The following is a 20,430-nucleotide window of genomic DNA, read 5'->3' on the forward strand; positions in this document are numbered from 1 at the left end:
AAAGGAGACAGGTTGATATCCCTTTAAATTAAGCTGGAATGGATCTTTCTCTCTTTACAGGAAGTGGTTGCAGGTATTTATCTCTACAGGAAGTGGCTGGGTCTTTGAGTGATGTTGTGTTATCTTACTACAGGAAGTATAGGTGGCCCTTTATCTTTCTACAGGAAACACAGGCTGGACTTTATCTGTGTTCAGGAAGAATGGACTTGCATGGATTTCTCTACAGGAAGTAGGTGTTGGCATTTATCTCTCTACAGGAAGTAGAGGCTATCCTTTATCTGTATAGGAAGTAGGTGCTGGCCTTTAAATATCTACAGGAAGTAGGTGCTTGCCTTTATATCTCTACAGGAAGAAGGTGCTGGTCTTTTACTTTTTATAGGAAGTAGATACTATTTTTTATCTCTCTACAGGAAGTAGGCACTATTATTTATCTCTGTACAAGAAGTAGGTGCTGGTCTTTGTCTATCTACATGAAGTACGTGCTGGCCTTTAACTCTCTATATAAATTAGGTGCTGGCCTTTATCCTTCTACAGGAAGTAGGTGCTGGTCTTTATCTTTCTACAGCAAGTAGATGCTGGCCTTTATCTCTGTACAGGAAGTAGAAGCTATCCTTTATCTCTGTTCAGGAAGTATCTGCTGGCATTTCTCTTTCTACGGCAAGCTGGTGTTGGCCTTTATCACTCTACATGAAGTAGGTGCTGGTCTTTCTCTATGTAAATAAAGTAGGTGTTGTCCCTTATCTTTGTACAGGAATTAGGTGCTAGCCTTTATCTTTCTATAGGAAGTAGGTACTGGTTTTTATCTCTCTACAAGAAGTAGGGGCTGCCCTTTATATCTCTACAGGAAGTATGGGCTATTCTTTATAGCTGTATAGGAAGTAGGTGCTGGCCTTTATCTCTGTACAGGATGTAGGGGTCGGCCTTTATCTATCTATAGGAAATAGGTTCTGGCCTTTTTCACTGTACAGGAAGTAGGTGCTGGCCTTTATCTCTGTACAGGATGTAGGGGTCGGCCTTTATCTCTCTATAAGAAATAGGTTCTTGCCTTTATCGCTGTACAGGAAGTACGTGCTGGCCTTTATCGCTGTACAAGATGTAGGTTCTGGCCTTTATATCTGTACAGGATGTTGGGGGTTGGCCTTTATCTCTGTATAGGAAGTAGAATCTGGCCTTTATCACTTTACAGGACTTGTGTGGGTCTTTAACTACAAATAGTAGGAGTGAATTTTTATCTTAAAAGAGGAAGTGGGGGTGGACCCTTGTCTTTCTACAGAAAGAGAATGTTTGTCTTCGTGTCTCTAAACCAAGTAGGGGCGAGTCTTTGTCACTTAACAAGAAATGGAAGTGTGTCTTTCTCTATGGGAAGTAACGGTGATTATTAATCTATCAACAGAATTTGGGAATGAGTCTTTATTTCTCTACAGGAAGTGTGTTACGGATCCGGGTGGTGAAACCTCTGTGCTGCAGTGCAAGGAGGGACCAGAGGGGCATAACTAGGTATCAACTCGGACTGACCAAGGTCGCACGGCGGCTTAATAGACTCCATGAACCAGGGAAGGACCGAGCAGGGGGACCAGGTGCCACTCTGGGACCGACCTTGTATGAGAGCAGGTGACTCCCACGGGTCAGATGGCAGGAACTGACCGGTATAGCGGATGAGCACGGCAGGCAGGCTGACGGGTGGTCCGGGTACACAAGCAGGCTGATTCGGCTGATAGCCAGACGGGTGCTCCGGGTAGGCAGGCTGGCGGGCACAACGGGTAACTGGCAGGTGCTTCCAGGTAAGCAGGCTGGCGGGCACGGCAGGTAACAGACAGGTGCTTCCAGGTAAGCAGGCTGGCGGGCACAGCAGGTAACAGGCTGGTGCTTCCAGGTAAGCAGGCTGGTGGGCACGACAGGTAACAGGCAGTTGCTTCCAGGTAAGCGGGCTGGCGGGCACAGCAGGTAACAGGCAGGTGCTTCCAGGTAAGCAGGCTGGCGGGCACGGCAGGTAACAGACAGGTGCTTCCAGGTAAGCAGGCTGGCGGGCACAGCAGGTAACTGGCAGGTGCTTCCAGGTAAGCAGGCTGGCGGGCACGGCAGGTAACAGACAGGTGCTTCCAGGTAAGCAGGCTGGCGGGCACAGCAGGTAACAGTCAGGTGCTTCCAGGTAAGCAGGCTGATGGGCACGGCAGGTAACAGGCAGGTGCTTCCAGGTAAGCAGGCGGGCAGAGCCCATAGACAGACTGGCGGACTGGACTGTAGACAGACTGTCGGGCTAGACTGAAGAACAGACTGGTGGACAGGACTGACTTACAGAGGGACCTGAGGGCTGAAGCAACAGTAAGAATCACAGAGCAACAACTATGCACGGGCACCTCCATATTGGAGGAGGTGCTTTAAATAGGGAAAGTCCTCCTGCCATTGGCCGCAGATTTTTTAGGACGGTGCGCGCGGCCCCTTTCAGAGGCAGAGAGACCCTAAGCACAGTGCCCGAGAAGCTGCATGCACCAGCAGCAGCAGCAGCAGGGAGGCCGGAAGACGCGGTAAGGGAGATGGCGTCTCTGCCTGGCAGGGGGCAGAGACGCCGATACTACAAAGTGGGATCAGGTGTTTGATGCGTTAGGGTAGAAGAAGTTAGGGTGATCTTTATCTCTCTATAGGAAGTAGGGTCTTTGCCTCTCTAGTCAAAGTGGATGGTGGTCAATTGTCTCTCTGCTCCTTCTCTTCTCTCTATCATACTGAAACACAGAGGTGGGATGTAAGAGCCATGCTGACAAGCCATTAGGTAAGGCAGAAGAACTGCATGATGGAGAGTAAAGGAAAGGAAGTTCCAACACCTAAAGTCCTGGCAGAATACTGATGAAGAAGAACCACCCATTTACAGTATAAAGAGTGAATTGCAAGCTACCTAGCATGAGAATCAGTGCAGATCCTGAACATATTCGACTGGTGATGAGGGCAAAAAGATCCAGCATTTCTACAGTTTTTGCGTGAAAGTGAAGTGACCGCGGGCAAGGCCGCGCATTGATATCCATGATCTGGCCCAGCAAGATCCCCACACACAGACTCTACCTTGATAACCGTATCCTTACTTGTATACATTTTTAACACAGCAGAACACAATAAATGACAACCGTAAATGTTCACAGCAATAACGTGTACTTATAAGCTGACCCTCACTGTCCCTACTCACACGTTACCAGTCCTTTACTCCAGAAGGATGTGTCCCCGGTCGCAGGCCTGTCTGTCTTTGCAGGAAGGCGTCCCAGCCAAAGAAAACAGGAACAGCAGACTTCGCTGAAAGGAAGGAATACTTCGGCCTCTCGCCAGAGGTCCCGCTTACAGTCTCTCTGATCCGGGTAGTAGCTCTTGTGGATTCCCTTATGTGGTTCACACTCCAGTAGCGGGGAGTGTAACAGCTGAATCCTTCAGCAGTGCGGAAGCTGGGGAAAACTCTGAGGATAAGGTGTCAGATAACAGAAACCACGTTGAGAGTATCCTCTACGGCACACACGAGGACCTGCACACCGTCCTGGTTCTTTTCACAGACCACCTCAGACTCTCCGCGCGCTTTTTTTTCTTTCACTTTGCTCACGTGACTCTCCAGGGAGGGACACAGGAGACTCAGTCTTTTTCTCTGTCATCACATCCTGCGCAGGTGCAACTTCTGGCCACAAGGTGGCAACACCATCCTGCGTTATCATTTCTGTCACAGGCTCTATCTCAATTATCACAGAACAGCCAGAGCCTGCCAGCTCACTACACGCCCCCCCCGCTCAAAGGTTGGCAGTCCCTGCCAACGACCGGCTCCAGGGCGGCGATGGCTGTGGATGTTACAGGGGGCGGCTGGGAAGAGGGCCACACATATTGGTCTCTGTAGGACTGTCCTGGAGGTACCCCTGCAGTGGTCCTCCTTGTCCGCCTAACGGGTTGGATCCCCTCTCTCCGATCAGTCACCCCACTCTCTTTCCCAGTCGACATGTCAGTAGAGGAGGTAATCGGTTCAAGTGCGTCAGTCAGACGGACAGGGGTAGGCATGCATTCAATCTCTACATCCCCGGGGTCAGTGTCTCCGACAGTATTAGTGATATCCATCTCTCTAGGTATCACAGTAGGGGAGTCAGGCTGGGAGCGACAGGGGCGCAACATATTACAGTGCAAAGTACGGATGCTGCCGCTGTCTTCGCCCTGCACTCGATAGACAGGGCCACCGGGGTACGGGTGTCCAATTACTCGATAGACTTCGGTCTCCCACTTGGGCCGGAGTTTCCCTTGCGGTTTCTTTATACGGACTAGGACCAGTTGACCTACATTCAGTGAGTCCTCTTGTACCGGAAGTGGATCAGGGTGCACTTGATCCTGGATTTGTCGGCCTACTAGCTGGTAGACAGTCTCCATTCTCTGGCGGTGTGTTTGTAGCCAGGAAGGATAGGTACCACAGGTATCTTCTTCGGAGTTAGACAGTTGCAACTCATGGATGTCTTTGCCTGGATAGCCAAAGAGAAGGGTGTATGGGGTGTATCCGGTGACGGAATGGACTTGATTATTATAGGCCCACAGCAGTTCTGGGAGGAATCGAGGCCAGTCGGGCTTTTTGTCTTCAGCCATTGTCCGGATCAGTTGTAAGAGGGTCCGGTTAATGCGTTCACACGTGCCATTCCCTTGTGGATGGTAAGGGGTGGTCCTGGACTTCTTGATTCCATACATCCGTTGGAGTTCTTCAATGACTCGCCCTTCGAAACAAGCCCCCTGACCAGAGTGCAGCCGCTCCGGACATCCGAACGAACTGTTGACAGATGGCCTGTGCAGCTGATTCGGCAGTCTGATCCTTGGTAGCAACAGCGACGGCAAATTTCGTGAAGTGGTCCACCATCACCAGACAGTACTGGTAGCCACTATTCGCCGTTCCGATCAACAGATAGTCCACCATCAACAGCTCGAGGGGCCTCGACGTCCTAATAGTCTGGACGGGTGCACGCTGTTCAGCGGACTTGTGGAATTCACAGGTACGGCATTCTTGACAGACGTTTTCAACCAGCTTACGGAGCCCCGGACAAAAAATGAACTGCTGGGTCCACCGGAGGGTCTTGTCTATGCCGAAGTGGCCGTTCCTCCTGTGAGCTTCGCCCACCATCTCATGGGCCAACTGCACCGGGACGACAATCTGCAAACACTCCTCCAGCATATGGGATAAAAGGGCCCTGCAATACAGGACTCCATCTTTCACGATCAGCCGATCCCATTGGGCAAGCAGAGTCAAGGCTCCAGTCGATAGTCGGGCTCTCACTTCGGAGGGCGGTTTTTCTTGTTTATTCACATACCGTTTCAGTAAGACGTGCTCGGGATCTCGATCTTGAAGCTTGGCCCATTCTTGCTGGGACAGGGGAGATCCCACTACGGCTTCAATCCCTCCTACAGCATACTGGCGGCTATCTTCTATTTGCTTTGCGAGCCGGGCAAAGTCAGGCATCTCATCTTCCTCCAACTCTTCATCCCGGTCCCCCACTGGCGGGGATGATGTCACTCTAGACAGGCTGTCAGCATTCTGATTCTCATTCCCTGCTCTGTATTTAATTTTGTACTGGAATCTAGAGAGCCTGGCCATCCAGCGCTGTTCCATTGCCCCTAGTTTGGCATTCTCTAGGTGGGCGAGAGGATTGTTGTCCGTCATGACCAGCACCTCCGCTCCTGTCAGATAGCCAGCAAATTTCTCCGTCATAGCCCAAGTCAGAGCCAAGAGTTCCAAGCGGAAGGAGCTGTACTTGACGGGATTCTTTTCGGTGTCACGGAGAGACCTACTGGCATAGGCTATTACGCGTTCTTTATTATCTTGAACTTTAGAGAGGACCGCCCCTAGACCTTGAAGGCTGGCGTCGGTGTGCAACTGGAACGGTAATGTGTAATCTGCATACGCCAGAACAGGGGGTGATGTTAGAGCAGCCTTAAGTGCCTGAAAGGATTTTTCTTGGTCAGGCCCCCAACTGATGCGTCGTCCTCTGGGACTGTTCGCGGTCCCTCGGAGAACCTCATGCACTTGTTCAGCAATCCGAGCAAAGTCCTTGACAAACCGACGGTAGTAGCCTGCCAGCCCCAGAAAAGCCCGGACTTCTTTGACGGTAGTTGGCTGTGGCCACTCTTGAACGCCTGCTATCTTCTCCGGAGAGGGCTGGACACCTTCGGCCGAGATCCGGTGACCCAAGTAGTCGATTTCCTACTGGAACAGACGGCACTTGCTGGGCTTCAACTTCAAGCCGTGTCCCCTCAAGCGCTGGAACGCTTGGCCAAGCTTGTGAAGATGATCCTCAAAGGTGGCGGAGTATACCACGATGTCGTCAAGGTATATCAGCGTAAACTCAAAGTTGAAGTCTCCCAGACAGCGTTCCATCAGTCTCTGAAAGGTCCCTGGTGCGCTATTCAAGCCGAACGGCATCCGGTCGAACTCATACAGGCCCATGGGAAGGATGAAGGCGGTCTTTTCCCTGTCCTTCTCACTCATTGGAACCTGCCAATATCCACTGGCCAGGTCTAGGGACGAAAAATATTTGGCCTTCTTCAGGGCGGTCAGTGACTCTTCTATCCGGGGAAGTGGATATGAGTCCCGGATAGTACAAGCATTCAGCCTACGGTAGTCTACGCAAAATCTCAGGGAACCATCTTTCTTTTTGACTATCACCACGGGTGCAGCCCACGGGCTCTGGCTTTCACATACCACTCCGCCGTGTAGCATGGATTCTAATAGGCTTTTCACCTCCTGGTATTGTTGAGGTGGTATCTGCCGGTACCTCTCGCGGATAGGGGGGTATCGCCCGTGGGTATCTCGTGCTGGATACTGGTGGTACACCCAAAGTCTGTGTCATGCTTTGCAAAGGAGTCTTGGTGTTCCCGTAGGAGTTCCTCCACTTGAGACTAGAGATGAGCGGTGTTCGACTAGAACTGTTCGCCAATCTCAAATTCGAGCTGTTTTGGGCGGTGTTCGAGTTGTTCGAGGAACCCGAACGATTTGCAAAAAATTCGGCTGTTCGAGGTTATGTTCGATAACTTTTCGTGCACCAAAAGCGTGTCCTGCATGTCTGGCGCTATTTAGAGCACCAATCATGCAGGGATTGTCTGCCACTCACTGTAATGCCACAGCCATGGTGGTTGTGGCATTACAGTGATTGCCCAAATCGATGGGAACAGTGCCAACAGTGAAACATGAAAAGCCGGCAATTCAGCAGCGGCATACACCTGTACCCGACAATTTAGAACCGAAAGAATAGAGCTTCACACATAGATTAGATAGATATAAACATGTCAGCCACATATATACGAAGTACAGTGAAAGTGCTGCTTACTGTACTTGTCATTTAGCGTAAAGGATTTATCAAAAAAAATAATAGTGTTTTCGTGCACCGTCTCTTTAAAAAAGCCGGCCGGCAATTCAGCAGCGGTACCCGACAATTTATAACAGACAGAATAGAGCTTCACACATAGATTAGATAGATAGAAACATGTCAGTCACATATATATGAAGTACAGTGATAGTGTTGGTTACTGTACTTGTCATTTAGTATTAAAATAAAGGATTTATTATTAAAAAAATTGGCGTGGGGTTCCCCTTAATTTTAGGCTCTAGCGGAGGTTAAGCAGACGGCTGGGGCAGATGTTTGAAGCCTGGGAAGGGGGTAATACCCACGGAGCTTCCCAGGCTACTAATATCAGCCCCCAACTGAATACATAGCCTTTACTAGCTATTAAAATGGGGGACCCCCAAAAAAAATGACGTGGGGTCCCCCCTAATTTAATAGCTAGCAAAGGCTAGGCAGACAGCTGGGGGCTGATATTAATAGCCCAGGAAGGGAGCCATGAATATTGGCCCCCTCCCAGGCTAGAAACACCAGCCGTCAGCCGCCCCAGAAATGGCGCATTCATAGGATGCGCCAATTCTGGCACTTAGCCTCGCTCTTCCACGCTGCCCTGGTGCGGTGGCAGGGGGTAATAGGGTTGGGGTTGATGTCAGCTTATAATGCCAGCTGACATCAAGCCCAGGTTAGTAATGGAGAGGCGTCTATAAGACACCCCCATTACTAACCCCATAGTCAAAGTTAAAAAAAAACACAAACACCCAGAATAAAGTCCTTTAATTGAAATAAAGACACAATCCTTTATTGTTCTAAATTAAACCATACTTACCGTCACGCCCATTCCAGCTGAAGCCAACGATCTCCTGCAATAAAAGAAAAATAATAAAGCAACCTCATCCTTACCTTTCCATGGTTCCCACGACAGCTTCAGCTCTGCTACATCGAGATGACAGGCTGGACCGCAGCAGAACGCTGCCATCCAGCCTCTCATCCCGCAGACACTGAGAAGCGCAGGCTTGCTTGCGCTGCTCAGCGTCTCTCTGTGACGACATCCAGATGAGCCGAGTTCATGTCCAATGAACTCGGCTCACCTCATGCACGTCACTGACAGCGTGGGAAAATTCTCACGCTGAAGCGGTGAGTGCAGGAGAATTCTCCCACGCTGTCAGTGACGTGCATAAGGTGAGCTCATGTCCAATGAACTCAGCTCACCTCCTGCACGTCACTGACAGCGTGGGAGAATTCTCCTGCACTCAGCGTTTCAGCGTGAGAATTCTCCCACGCTGAAGCGCTGAGTGCAGGAGAATTTTCCCACGCTGTCAGTGACGTGCATAAGGTGAGCTCATGTCCAATGAACTCAGCTCACCTCCTGCACGTCACTGACAGCGTGGGAGAATTCTCCTGCACTCAGCGCTTCAGTGTGAGAATTCTCCCACGCTGAAGCGCTGAGTGCAGGAGAATTTTCCCACGCTGTCAGTGACGTGCATGAGGTGAGCCGAGTTCATTGGACATGAACTCGGCTCATCTGGATGTCGTCACAGAGAGACGCTGAGCAGCGCAAGCAAGCCTGCGCTTCTCAGTGTCTGCGGGATGACAGGCTGGATGGCAGCGTTCTGCTGCGGTCCAGCCTGTCATCTCGATGTAGCAGAGCTGAAGCTGTCGTGGGAACCATGGAAAGGTAAGGATGAGGTTGCTTTATTATTTTTCTTTTATTGCAGGAGATCGTTGGCTTCAGCTGGAATGGGCGTGATGGTAAGTATGGTTTAATTTAGAACAATAAAGGATTGTGTCTTTATTTCAATTAAAGGACTTTATTCTGGGTGTTTGTGTTTTTTTTAACTTTGACTATGGGGTTAGTAATGGGGGTGTCTTATAGACGCCTCTCCATTACTAACCTGGGCTTGATGTCAGCTGGCATTATAAGCTGACATCAACCCCAACCCTATTACCCCCTGCCACCGCACCAGGGCAGCGTGGAAGAGCGAGGCTAAGTGCCAGAATTGGCGCATCCTATGAATGCGCCATTTCTGGGGCGGCTGACGGCTGGTGTTTCTAGCCTGGGAGGGGGCCAATATTCATGGCTCCCTTCCTGGGCTATTAATATCAGCCCCCAGCTGTCTGCCTAGCCTTTGCTAGCTATTAAATTAGGGGGGACCCCACGTCATTTTTTTTGGGGGGTCCCCCATTTTAATGGCTAGTAAAGGCTATGTATTCAGCTGGGGGCTGATATTAGTAGCCTGGGAAGCTCCGTGGGTATTACCCCCTTCCCAGGCTTCAAACATCTGCCCCAGCCGTCTGCTTAACCTCCGCTAGAGCCTAAAATTAAGGGGAACCCCACGCCAATTTTTTTAATAATAAATCCTTTATTTTAATACTAAATGACAAGTACAGTAACCAACACTATCACTGTACTTCATATATATGTGACTGACATGTTTCTATCTATCTAATCTATGTGTGATGCTCTATCTTTCTGTTCTAAATTGTCGGGTACCGCTGCTGAATTGCCGGCCGGCTTTTTTAAAGAGACAGTGCATGAAAACACTATTATTTTTTTAAATAAATCCTTTACACTAAATGACAAGTACAGTAAGCAACACTATCACTGTACTTATTATATATGTGACTGACATGTTTCTATCTATCTAATCTATGTGTGAAGCTCTATTCTTTCTGTTCTAAATTGTCGGGTACAGATGCTGAATTGCCGGCCGGCTTTTTTAAAGAGACGGTGCATGAAAACACTAATATTTTTTTTAATAAATCCTTTACACTAAATGACAAGTGCAGTAACCAACACTGTCACTGTGCTTCTTATATGTGTGACTGACATGTTTCTATCTATCTAATCTATGTGTGATGCTCTATTCCTTCTTGTCTAAATTGTCGGGTACCGGTGTATGCCGCTGCTGAATTTGCCGGCCGGCTTTTTTAAAGAGAGTGTCTTCTGAGCAGTTTGTCAGCTTTTGGACACCTTTGCAGGTGTTTTCTATGTGTTTCTATGTGTTTTTGTTTGCCTGCCATTGGTTTTAACGGTGTTCGACGGTGTTCTAAGGTGTTCGACGAACAGTTCGACGAACAGTTCCTCGAACATCCCGGTGTTCGACGAACCGAACCGAACCCGAACACTACGGGGGTGGCTCAACACTACTTGAGACACTTCTTGTTTGGTGTATTGAGACGTGTCTAGCTGTACTTTTTCCCGTAGTTTTCGCCCAATGTCTTCATCGTCTACTTGAGCGTTTATGGCTGAGACGGTTACCGTCCAGTCGCCTTCTGTAGACGGGGTGAATTTTTGGGGTCCAATGGGATTCACTTCCGTGGGTAGAGCATATACCCGGGCAAGTTGAGTGCCGGCTTCAAGAGCTAGGCCTACGTCTGCGGTGTTGTTTAGCCTGACAGGGACTCTCCCATTCCTCACGACGGCCAGAGTGCGAGCTACTAGTGGGTTTAGCTTACCCCCACTTGGGGTCCTCGGCTCGATCAACACTTCAACCCCCTCAAGTTGTCGGTGGGTGTTAAGGGGTAAGGAAATGACTGTCTCTTTTTCAGCGGGCAAAGTAATCCGGGTACGGCGTGGCACCATAATGGCGGCTAGGGGTAGTTGTTCCTCTACCATCTGTTGAAGTCCAACGGTCCGGATTACGCGCTGGAACGCCAGACAAGTCGGCTTATGTTTGGTGACTTTCTGCCAGTATTTGGGTCCTTTTCTTGTCAACAGCATAAGATCCAGGTCTTTCAAGATGTTCATTCCAACTATCACTGGGGTCTCGGAGCCGAAACCTTCCTTGACGATGACGATCCCTCGTTTCCCTGAGTCCTGTCCGCAGGCCTTTGTGTCCATCCAAGCAACTCCGGTCACTGGAATGGGTAGATTATTAGCCGCAATAATCTTAATGGTGGTGTCTGGGTCACAAGCAGTTCTTGGTTTGAGGTAATTTTCGTAAAACTGTTCAGAGATCGCGGTCACTTGTGACCCAGTGTCCATCAGTCCCTGTACGGCAATTCCTTCCAGGACAACTTCAAGTGTCGGGCTACTCGAGGCAAGAGCACTCCGCCGTCGGCTCTGTTTTTCCACACCCCTCTCTTTGGCCTCCCCTGCTGCGCGAGCCTCAACTGCAGGGGTGTCTAGTTTAACGGCGGCCATTGTGGTGAGGCCCGGCGTGGTAGCTCTGCTTGTGGATATGGCTGGGGTTCCATTCGCTGGTCTGATCGAAATTCCCTTCGCTGGGGTGACTGAGGGTTTGTTCATTGGTGCGACGGAGGTTTTTGCGGAGGGAAGTGTTGAGGACAACGATTTGCCCTATGGCGAGGATCACCGCATGGCCAACACTGTCCCACGGGACGGCTAGGCTGTCTTCGCTGGTCTCCCTGTCGGTCTAATGTTAACTGTAATATCTGTTTCTGTAAGTCTGCTACCATCTGTTTCAGGTCTTCCGTGTCACTGTTCGGATTTTTAATGTCAGATATGGATCTGCACGCAGCACCTTGGATCCTCACATCCATGACGGGTCCCCTTGAACGTTCTATGGCTTCCTGTTTGACTTCAGCAAAAGTAAGAGTCGGCATCAACCGGATCAAGTCCTGTAACGTGCGGTTAAGATACTGGTCTCTCAGTCCTATTACAAATTGGTCTCTCAGTACCAGGTCACGATCAGCCATACCAACTAGTTGTTCCCCTTTTCCACAGGCTTGTTCAAGGAGTACCTGAAGGGCGTTCGCATATTGGGGAATATCCTCCCATTCAAGCTGCGTCCGTCTAAAGAACATGTGTTGCAGTGTTCCCGGGTATGTGGTCGGCCCATAGGAGTTCTCCAGCACACGCACCAAATCATCCACTGTACGCTGGCCCCTGACCATCTCCAGTCTGACTGTCGTCCATGCCTCCCCTTCTAGCGTCAGTACCGCCATTTCTGCCAAGGTCTTAGGGTCAATATTATACATTTCCCCCAGTATCCGGACTTGTTCCGCCCACTCTGGTACAGGGTAGTTTCGTCCGCCAAATTTCCTGACCTGATTCACAATAGACACCGGCGGGGCTTTCTGACTGTACACGTGGCCTGGGTGGGAATCTTGCTGGTCACAGATCCTGCCGACTACGCCAGATGAAGTGACCGCAGGCAAGGCTGCGCGTTGATATCCATGATCTGGCCCAGCAAGATCCCCACACACAGACTCTCTCTTGATAACCGTATCTTTACTTGTATACATTTTTAACACAGCAGAACACAATAAATGACAACCGTAAATGTTCACAGCAATAACGTGTACTTATAAGCTGACCCTCACTGTCCCTACTCACACGTTACCAGTCCTTTACTCCAGAAGGATGTGTCCCCCGTCGCAGGCCTACTTGTCTTTGCAGGAAGGCGTCCCAGCCGAAGAAAACAGGAACAGCAGACTTCGCTGAAAGGAAGGAATACTTCGGCCTCTCGCCAGAGGTCCCGCTTTCAGTCTCTCTGATCCGGGTAGTAGCTCTTGTGGATTCCCTTATGTGGTTCACACTCCAGTAGCGGGGAGTGTAACAGCTGAATCCTTCAGCAGTGCGGAAGCTGGGGAAAACTCTGAGGATAAGGTGTCAGATAACAGAAACCACGTTGAGCGTATCCTCTACGGCACACACGAGGACCTGCACACCGTCCTGGTTCTTTTCACAGACCACCTCAGACTCTCCGCGCGCTTTTTTTTCTTTCACTTTGCTCACGTGACTCTCCAGGGAGGGACACAGGAGACTCAGTCTTTTTCTCTGTCATCACATCCTGCGCAGGTGCAACCTCTGGCCACAAGGTGGCAACACCATCCTGCGTTATCATTTCTGTCACAGGCTCTATCTCAATTATCACAGAACAGCCAGAGCCTGCCAGCTCACTACAAAAGGACAGGGTGGCTTTAACTTTTATGATTTATCTGCCTTTCCTTTAGAATTTTCTATTTTTGCTATGCTTCTCGGATAAGGAGGTCTCACCTTTATAAAGCCCTTTCTGCCCCTTCACATTACACTGACTTTGTAGAGATTTATGATCTGAAAGGATTTACCTCCTAGGTTGAGAGCACCTACGATAATCTGGATGTTGTCAGCATATTTCAGTATACACAGGGATTATCTCTGCTGAGCCAGCTGACTGCTCAGCTTTAAAGAGCATCTGTACAAATCTCTCATCCCTCTTTACTTTTTACTTTGATCTCAGCTTTAATCAAAGCATTTTATCATTCCCCTGAGTAATCAGAATGACACCTGCCAAAAATATCATCCCGCTATCATAGTAATGGCTGCACCACGTGTCTGATATCATTGCAGAAAATAAATATGTAGAAAAATGCTGCCAAAAACAAGTGACTACATGGCAGGAATAGCATTTATACTCTTGTACATAGAGGGCAGTATTATTGTAGTTATATTCTTGTGCATAGGGGCTGTATTATAGTAGTTATATTCTTGTACATAGGGAGCAGTATTATAGTAGTTATATTCTTGTACATAGGGGGCAGTATTATAGTAGTTATATTCATGTGCATAGGGGCTGTATTATAGTAGTTATATTCTTGTGCATAGGGGCAGTATTATAGTAGTTATATTCTTGTACATAGGGGACAGTATTATAGTAGTTATATTCTTGTACATAGGGAGCAGTATTATAGTAGTTATATTCTTGTACATAGGGGGCAGTATTATAGTAGTTATATTCTTGTACATAGGAGCAGTATTATAGTAGTTATATTCTTGTACATAGGGGGCAGTATTATAGTAGTTATATTCTTGTACATAGGGGCAGTATTATAGTAGTTATATTCTTGTACATAGGTGGCAGTATTATAGTAGTTATATTCTTGTACATAGGAGGCAGTATTATAATAGTTATATTCTTGTACATAGATGGCAGTACTATAGTAGTTATATTCTTGCACATAGAAGGCAGTATTATAGTAGCTATATTCTTGTACATAGGAGCAGTATTATAGTAGTTATATTCTTCTACATATGAGGCAGTATTATAGTAGTTATATTCTTATACATAGGGGGCAGTATTATAGTAGTTATATTCCTGTACGTAGGGGCAGTATTATAGTAGTTATATTCTTGTACATAGGAGGCAATGTTATAGTAGTTGTATTCTTATACATAGGGAGCAGTATTATAGTAGTTATGTTCTTGTACATAGGGGGCAATATTGTAGTAGTTATATTCTTGTACATAGGGGGCAGTATTATAGTAGTTATATTCTTATACATAGGGGCAATATAATAGTATTTATATTCTTGTACATAAGAGGCAGTATTATAGCTGTTATATTCTTGTACATAGGGGGCAGTATTATAGTAGTTATATTCTTGTACATAGAGACAGTATTATAGTAGTTATATTCTTGTACATAGGGGGCAGTATTATAGTAGTTATATTCTTGTACATAGGGGGCAGCATTATAGTACTTATATCCTTGTACATAAGAGAAGTATTATAGTAGTTATATTCTTGTACATAGGAGCATTATTATAGTAGTTTTATTCTTGCATATAGGGGCAATATACATGGGCTGGGCTGAAATCTAATCACTATTCTAAGGGATAATGAGAGTGATTGCAGTTAAGGTTTTGTACAGATTGTCAGCTTGCGCTTGCCATATGGGAGAATGTTTCACACATTATCATTGCAAGTGTTTTACCTCAATAAACAACATAACTGATAGATAAGATTTAAGATTAAATCTCTTAATCTATTACATTTCGGGACACTTATTTAACAAATCACTGTATTATATTCTAGTGAAAAATCTGTTAGAAGATAAAGCTATTCGGTGCAGACATAAGCTACAATTTGTCTGAACTGCAAAATTTATCAGATAATAGCAACAAGAACTTTCCATTTACAAGTTTTCATCATTAATCAGCATTATGGTTTAGATGTCAAGTTAATTACTCTAAATACCTTTAAAATAATCCAAGCTTAAACTGGGACTGCCATGGGTCCCTTAGGCACAGATTAATGAGATCAATGTCCCCTAATTTTAGATCTCCAGAGATCAGTATGCTGAGTATAAAATAAATAAATGTACTGATCAATTAAAGCGGAGGTATACTGGGGGTGATGTGTAAGTGAACATGAATGTAAGGGTACATGTTGTTCCCCATCGCTGTACCACAGAGTTGGTCAACCACTTATCTAACTTATTTAGAATTTAATGTCTTACTACCCACATATTCTATTATGTATTTTGAATAGTCATGGCTATTTTATTTTGCTAGTATCATGGCTATAAATTAACTCTTTGTAGTTTTCATGAGACAGGTACTAGTCAGTGCACAAAAAGCTTTCTAATTGGGGATAATTCCCCATAGGTCTTGCATTTATGTTAATATTTGCTATTTTTATCAGGTAACTACATTAATTCTTGAGTAACAATTATGCAACAGACTTCTGGGCATTTCAGTGCAGTAGTTGTAATGATTCCTTTATTGTTTTGTTACCCATTTAGTATTATTAAATTGGCTCCACCGAGGCCTCCTGGCGTTATTATCAAACGATGGGAATCGACTTTATGAGTTTTGCTTCTCAGAAAAGGTTCTGTGTAAACGTAACCTTCCAGTCAATTATATCAGGACTGGCCAAAGATTACACTGAGTTCATATGGAAAGAAAATAAAAACTGTTGACATTTAACAGTTAAAAAATCCATGAAAAAAAAGTTCAGTAGATGGAGAAATACGTGAGGTTTTACTAAAGGGAAATCTTACATATATATATATATATATATATATATATAAGGGAAATGGAAAAAAAAATTCCCTGAACATATTAGTAGAATCTCTGCAATCTGGCACATTAGATAATAAATTAGATAGATAGATGACAGATAGATAAATAGATAAAAAAAATCAAAGCAGCACCAGCCAAAAGGGAGGACAGGGGAGAGCCTCCCAGACATAAACCAATTCTCCAATATACGTAAAAAATGAAGGCAGCACTCCCCAAAATAAAAAATTTGAACAATTTAATGGCGCAAAGTGACGGCATCGTTTCAGTCCAATTGAGGACCTTTCTCAAGGGCTTCATTTTTGTATGCAGGTGTATAGATAGATAGATGTGAGCGATATATAGATATGATAGCTAGAAAGATAGATAAATACAAATATAAAGATGAAACACTAGCAAAAGCTAAAGGTAATAGCGGGTGTAACATCGGCGCCTCTGCCACCTGCCTCCCTCGCCTCGGCAGAGGCGCCGACTCCGTTACCGCTGCTTCGTTACTGCTCCTCCTTTCTCCCCTCGCTCCGACACTGCATGGGGTACGCACACGGCGTGCAGATCCCCGGGCACTGTGCTTAGGGCGTATGTACGCATCGCCCTAAAGTGTCCCCGTCCAATGGCTGGTGGACACTGATTATTTAAGGCACCTTCTCAAACATTGAGCTGCCTGTGCAAATTTGAAAGTTTGTGTCATGCAAGGTGTGGGAAAGACTAAGTGCAACACAAAGGGAAGAGGGGAAGGGATCCCAGACTTTAGGGAAAGGGGGAAGTGGAGACCTCCTAAGCTGATCTGATCTCATCCTGTCTCCCCTACCGTCCCTATATTGGTTCTTCACCAATCACCTCACAGGAACCTATCCCTGTATCTCTCTAGCACTTGGCCCTGGCTAGGGAAGGAGGGGGGTGAGCACTAGTCGATCCCCACTGGCAACTAAAAACAACAAGGTAGACTGACACGGGGGAAATATAACATAGCTTGAGCTGACTTCGGAGAGATAACACACACGTCCTCTTAGCACCAGAGAGGACGTAAACAGGCTGCACTTGCTCGAAGCTTTCCCCAGAGAACAAATGAATATCACTGGCGCCGCCCTATAGCAGAATGAAAGTATTTAAACACCCAGGCCAGCATGTTAATTAGAGCAGGGGGAGGTAGCCGTTGGGTCCTAGAGTGAGACAGCTTCTAAGGTGTCTGTAATGCCAAATGAAGAGATCTCCTGTAACCAACTGCAGGGTGACTGTCTGTCACATCTGACACACCCGTGACAGTTTGTTTCCTAAACACTCATATTAGTTCTGAGGTCCCAGCGCATATATCTGTGACGCTCGCAGCCCTGCCCTGGGAAGATGGGGGGTTACTCGGGGCCGGGTCCTATGGAAGGTGGGGTGCAGCCGTGGCCTGGACCCGTCCCGTGCCCAGGGCCGTCACATTAAAAAGGATGTAAGGGCTATCAGGGTTGAGTGGTTGCTATCGACTATGCCACCTGTGGTACCTGGTGAAGGCCACCAGCGCTGCTGCAGTCCTCTGAGGCGGGATGTTGTGGCAGCCGACGTTGATACTACTCCCCACAGGCGGAGCTGGGCCTCAGGGCAGAGGAGAAGGATGGAGGGAGTCGTAGTGTAGGGTGTCTGGTGCTGCGCGGTGTGGTGCAGAAATAACGAGTCCGGAGGCCATAGGGGTCGACTTCCAGGGTTGTTTACTCACGGTGGAGAGTGCTGCTGCAAGGCTTCTCCCTGCTCCTCACGGAGTTCTGCAGTCACCAGGGAATGGGGGTCCGACAACCTCCGAGTAATTTAAGTGCTCAATCAGGACCCCGCACCAGAGTGTTCCTAGACTTCAGACAGAGTCCTCTCCTGTCTGTGTGTGTAGATAGGCCGGGTCTCCCTCTGGACTAAGCTCAGAAACAGGGTGCGGGTGGCAGCTCCACTCCTTCCGTTACCCGGTGGGATCCTCAGGGCCTGCCGGGCTTCCCTGACTAGGACGTGGAGTAGCAAAGTCAGGTGTCGGGGGCTGGTACCCCTCTTGCAGCCGGAATCCCTCTGACTAGATCAGATTAGCGAGGACAGGTGGCGTATACCGCTCCGTCTGCATCCCCTTGGGATCCTTTTGCGGCGGAGCTACACTCCTAAGCTCCGGACCTTCTTGGTCATGGTCCTTGACCGGGTTGAGACATATGTTAACTCAAACCTGCCCCTCGACCCAAGGCCAGGGTACGAGGGCTGTGTCCCCATCCACTGCAGGTCCACACAGGATCCACGTTCAGGGAGGGAGATCACAATCAAAGAACCAAGAGCCAAGATGGCTGTGTATTAAATATGAAATATCAAGTGTAAACTAAATGTGAGTCCTCCACCCTCACCCACTACATGGTTCCCCCTATCTTTTGGTTCCCCAGTCTCCCAATTCCCAGTAGGGGCAGCACCTAGTGCCTACTAGCCCCCTCTGGTGGGAGAAGTGTGGTGTTGGATGTGGAAGTGAGGTCCTGATCATTGCACCGTTCTTACCTCGAAGGAGGGATACCACACCCCATTAGAGAGGTGCAGCATCCCTGTGGTGGTCGAACCCTCAGGGGCACCACATATCTCCATTTACCTGCCTGTCTATCAAGCAGTGCCCCCCTGCCAGTCTATCAGCCATGCCTGCCTGCCTATCAGACATGCCCGCCTGCCTGTCCATCAGCCATGCCTGCCTGACTGTCCATCAGCCGTGCAAGCCTGCCTGTCCTTCAACCGTGCCAGCCTGTTCATTCCCCACTTCTCGTCTCGGACTGCTCCTATCTCTACCTGGACCAACCCAAAGATATGGAAGCCTGAAGCTGAAAGCACTTTTATATCTCTAAAGCAAGCTTTCTCCTCTGCTCTTGTGCTGCATCGCCCAGACATTAATAAACAGTTCTTTCTGGAGGTGGATGCTTGTTCATCAGGGGCTGGAGCCATTCTTACCCAGAAATCCTCATCTGGTCGCATGGTGACTTGAGGTTTCTTTTCTAAAATCTTTTCTGCCCCAGAACGCGATTACTACATTGGCGATCAGGTACTGCTTGCAATAAAAATGTCGCTGGAGGAGTGGCGGTTCTTGTTGGAAGGGGCTATACATCCGGTGGTTATCTACACGGATCACAAGAATCTTGCTTATCTACAGTCTGCACAATGATTTAACCCTCGACAGGCTCGGTGATCGATCTTCACACGCTTCAACTTTGCTCTCCATTTCCGGTCAGCGGAGAAGAACATCAAGGCAGACACCCTATCCAGATCCTTCCTGTCTTCCGATCAAGAGGAGGAGCCCCAACATATTGTTCAGCCTTCCAAAATGATTATGGTTGCCTCGTTGGATTTGTCTCGTCTTCTCTCCGGTAAGATTTATGTGGCTGAGACACATAGGGAGCGGGTTCTTCTCTGGTGGCACTCGTCTAAACTGGCAGGGCTTCTCCTTCTCCTCATTTCTCAACACTATTGGTGGCCGACCCTGCACAAAGATGTTACGGAATTCGTCTCTGCCTGCCCTTCGTGTGTCCAAAACAAGACTCCCAAACAGCTTCCAGCTAGACAGTTACTTCCATTGCCAGTGCTATCGGCTCTCTGGCAGCATATTGCCATGGATTTTATTACAGATCTGCCTGTATTGGCCAGGTGTACTGTTATCTAGGTGATTGTGGATTGTTTCTCCATGATGGCACACTTCACCCCGCTCTCCGGTCTCCCATCTGCACCAGTGCTCGCAGGAAAATTTATCCAGCATATCTTTCGCCTCTGTGGTTGACATTGTCTCTGATAAAGGCGTCCAGTTTACTTTGCGCTTCTGGAGGGCCACCTGCAAGCTACTGAATGTCTCCCTGGATTTCTCATTGGCTTACCATCCCCAGTCCAATGGCCAAGTGGAGCGGGTCAATCAGATCGTAACGAATTTCCTTCGGCACTTCATCAGTGTTCACCACAGCGACTGGCCCGAACTCCTGCCTTGGGCCGAATTTTCTTATAATAACCATGTAAGCGAATCTTCTGCCAAATCCCCGTTCTTTGCGGGCTTGAAAAAGAGGGGGCGTAAAGGGGATGGGAGTACTGTAATGCCTCTCTCCCTCGTCAGAGGCGCTGACTCCGTTACCGCCGCAGCCACGAGCCGGAATGTCCTGCTCCTCCTTCCTCCCCTCGCTCCGATGCTGCCCGGGGCATGTGCACGGCGTGCAGATCCCCAGGCACTGTGCTTAGGACGCCAGGTGCACATCGCCCTAAAGTGTCCCCGTCGGCCTGTCTATCAAGCCGTGCCCACCTGCCTATCAGCTGTGCCCGCTTGCCTGTCCATAAGCCGTGCCAGCCTGCCTGTCTATCAGCCATGCCCACCTGCCTGTCCATCTGCCATGCC

This window comes from Phyllobates terribilis, unplaced genomic scaffold (assembly GCF_046119375.1).
Source record: "Phyllobates terribilis strain yellow unplaced genomic scaffold, ASM4611937v1 Scaffold_5__5_contigs__length_657084704, whole genome shotgun sequence".
Taxonomy (NCBI): domain Eukaryota; kingdom Metazoa; phylum Chordata; class Amphibia; order Anura; family Dendrobatidae; genus Phyllobates; species Phyllobates terribilis.